Here is a 3603-nt window from a genome sequence, read left to right on the forward strand (position 1 = left end):
TCGTGGGGACCCGGGGGGCGCTCGGTCCCCAGCCGGGACCGATGGTGAGCGCGAGCGTTTCTTGACCTCGGAGGGGACTGGTGACTTTGGTGACTTCTGCGAAGTTACCGTTTAATTGAGCCCAACCGTTTCCTCCCCATCTTGGGGGGCGGGGGGAGTGAGGGGGGGATTGATAGTGGAAGTTGATGGGTGGGTGAGAGGAAGGGTTTGTGTTCCGCTGGAATTTCAGTTTTTGCATCAGCTCAAGAACCTGCTTTTTCATCCCGGATCATCTTCCTGGTTTATTTGAAGTGAGCGTTGGAATGGAGGTGGAGGAGAAATAAGTTTCCATGTAGTTTTATTTACTAACGCAGCAAGCAACTTTTCTGCCATTGAGAACGTTTAGACTTTCGTTCAGTATGATACTAATTTAATTATCTCGACTCGGTGGAATGTGATTTTTGATACCTAATGATATTTCCCTCTGAAAGTGCCTCTCAGTCGTGTAGTTTAATTGCTGTGTTTGCAGTCGGTTTATGAAATGACTGGCAATTGTAATGTCTTGAGGCTTGAGGTTTGCTGATTTTTTTTTCGTTTCGTTTTTATAAAATAAGTGTAGGCAGATTGTGTAGCATATTAACTTCTCTTTCTAATGTAGGCTATTGAAGAGGAAGGAGGCGATCCAGATAATATTGAATTAACTGTTTCAACTGATACTGCAAACAAGAAACCAACCAAAGGCAAAGGTTGTTACGAGTTATGAACATATTTTAAAATATATTTTGGTTATATAACTTGCCTCTGCTCTTGTGCCACTTGCCCTGTTTATATAGTGCTACTCTTTGCTATTTCCCTCTGGCACTCTGCCTTCATGGGTCAAGGAAGAAAAGTTACTGTTGCCAGGCTCGGGGTGACTTGTAGCCCTTAAGATTTGGCTGACGCTGTCCTGAAAGTGAGACCAGTTCTGTATTGCTTCCGAAAAAAAAAAAATTACCATGTCAAGTTTCATAATGTCTCTTCCTTTATACTGTGAAGACCTAAAGAATAAAATACAGTTTAATACATATCTACCTTGCCCCACAATTGGCAGAGTATTGATGGAATTCCTACCAAATCTTTCACCTTGGCTCCTTGCTGTTTTCTCTAGCATATTACAATTCTATAACCTTTATGTTTAGCATTTTGTTTGACTTGGTAAACTTAATTTGCGTTTATGCCATTACATGATACAATCTAATCTTCAGTGAAATTCAAGAAAGATCTCACCAAACATACTAACAAAGTAGGGAAAATCTATGATTAGTTAGCTTTAAAAAAAAGTTTTAAATTATAGGGATATCTTAAAGATTTTGACTTTATAGCTTTTGAAGTAGGCCAGAATATATTTTCAGTAATGGTGATTTAGTGAATAGATAAAAGTGGTTTTAAATGAACTTTTTGACAATATAAATGGGACTTAGACATTTTTAAAAGGTTCTGGTAAGTGAACTCTTTCACTTGAATACATAATTACAGCTTTTTACCTCCCTCCCACAAGGACAGTGGCAGAGGGTGAACATGATGTGGGTGTCTGGATCCTAGTACCTACCTACAAGTTCCATGCATAGTGTGTCATGGACAGCTGCAGCATTTTAAAAATCTAACTTTATTTACTGCTTTAAGTGATTCAATCTGCCATAGACCAGATTGATTGTAAACAGAGTGAAATGATTGAATGGATTTACCTTGAAAAGAAGGAAATATTCAAGTTTGGTTTTATGTAATCTGTGTGGGCATTAGGACCAGGGGAGATCTTGATGCCCTCTCACTATTTGGATCTTCATAGGTTTGCAAGAATCCCCTATTGGTGCCAGAGGAAATTGAAAAGGGCTAAGAAGCATTTTCTGGGTGGCAGGGGAATGGCAGAGGCCGAAGTAGAGTTCAAAAGAGTAACAGTTATCTTAAAGATCTGTGCCTTTTAATATAACTCTGACTCCATGTAGCACTTTGAGAGATACACATTTCCCTGCGTTCAGAGAAGCTTGTCTGAGAAGCCAGAGGCTATTACAAAATGAGAAGCATAAAAATTGGGAAATAAGCACATCAGGAACGAACTAATTTCTTATAGTGATTTTGATTTGTCATTTATGTAGCACATTGTGATAGTTTGACAGATACTATGTATTAATCATAGCCCCAAATTATTTGAGCTGATTATTGATTTTAGTATCTAAAATAAAACTCCTTTGATTTATTCATTCCCAACTACGTTTAATTTCTCTGGGTAGCCCTTTTTCAGTATCTTACCCTTAGAAATAATTTCAGCAATATGAAATAGATCTAAAATCAATATGTTAATTTTTTTCTTTTATATGTATTATAGGATCCTTGAACTTTATTTTTTCCATAACTCTCTGATGTTAAGGTGTCTTGTGGTCTTGAGTGAAAAGTTGTAACATTCAATCATTGTTGTCTCTGGCAGGCTGCTACTGAGTACTTCCTGAGATTCATTCTGGGAATAAATAGCCTTTGTCTCCTTGAATTCCATTTATCGTTGTTCTGAAAATCCTATGAATTGCAAAGAGTATAATATAAATCCCAAACTAAGAACCTAGTTTGAGTTAATTTACAATTAAGATGCTTATAAGTAAAACTAGAGGCCTGGTGCACGAAATTTGTGCACTGGGGGTGGGGGTGCTGTTTCTCAGCCCGGCCTGCGCCCTCTCGCTCCTTACCTCCCACCTGCTCGCTGCTCCTTACTGCTCAGCTCTCTGCTCCTTAGCACTGCCACACCGCTGCTGCACTTGCCAGTGGTGAGCTGGGCTTCTGGCTGAGCAACACTCTCTCTGTGGGAGTGCACTGACCACCAGGGGGCAGCTCCTGCATTGGGTGTCTGCCCCCTGGAGGTCAGTGCACATCATAGTGACCGGTCGGTCTGGTCATTCCACCATAACAGTCGCTTAAGTTTTCATTATATAGATCATTTTCAATTTTAATTAAAGAAGTTTAAAAATAACTGTTAGAAACCAGATTTGAATAGGGAAACTTTTAAATATCAATGATTAATGGATTTTTAAAACCAAGGATTCAAAAAATTAAACATTATTTTAATGTGATGTTGGGTTTTCAGTCTCGTTGCCGAATTACTGCATCAAGTTCTTTTTGCCAAATCTCATTTTACTTAGCAATATCTACCTTGAACGTTATCTTGAATGTTATCTTGGTCATACCACTTTTTTTCCCTTCAATTGGGTCTGTTGCCTTTTTTGTAAAGTTCGACATTTTACCACATTATCTGTAAGGGTCTTTTAGTTCTGAAATTTAGTAATTATATATAGCTAAGAGTCAGAAGAAAATTGCTTCCTGTTTAGCTAAATCAGGTATAAGGAAAGGACTGGAAAGCTCATAGGCCCTCAACTAATATAAATATTCTTTAGGATAGATTATTAGGAAAGGAAAAAAGTAAAGAAAGGGATTAATTACTTACAGTCAGCCATGTAGACGTCAGCAAGACACAAATATTTTGTCAGAAAAAGAAATCTTTTTTTTAAATGTTTTTGTTGTTGTTGTTTGTTTTTTAAATATATTTTATTGATTTTTTACAGAGAGGAAGGGAGAGGGATAGAGAGTTAGAAACATCGGTGA

General features: G+C 37.9%; 1 protein-coding gene across 2 annotated transcripts in view; it reads left to right on the forward strand.

The window, feature by feature from the left end:
• Positions 1 to 3603, forward strand: part of SLTM (SAFB-like, transcription modulator) — a 55299-nt gene that overhangs the window by 3173 nt on the left and 48523 nt on the right. The window contains exon 1 of one of the 2 annotated variants that reach the window (XM_014530870.1): positions 612 to 725. The exons of the other annotated variant lie outside the window; for it this stretch is intronic. The gene's annotated coding sequence lies outside the window, so the exon portion shown is untranslated. Of the gene's footprint in view, positions 1 to 611; positions 726 to 3603 lie in introns of those variants that run through there. 2 annotated transcript variants of the gene reach the window in all.

This window comes from Myotis brandtii, unplaced genomic scaffold, assembly GCF_000412655.1.
Source record: "Myotis brandtii unplaced genomic scaffold, ASM41265v1 scaffold781, whole genome shotgun sequence".
Classification (NCBI taxonomy): domain Eukaryota; kingdom Metazoa; phylum Chordata; class Mammalia; order Chiroptera; family Vespertilionidae; genus Myotis; species Myotis brandtii.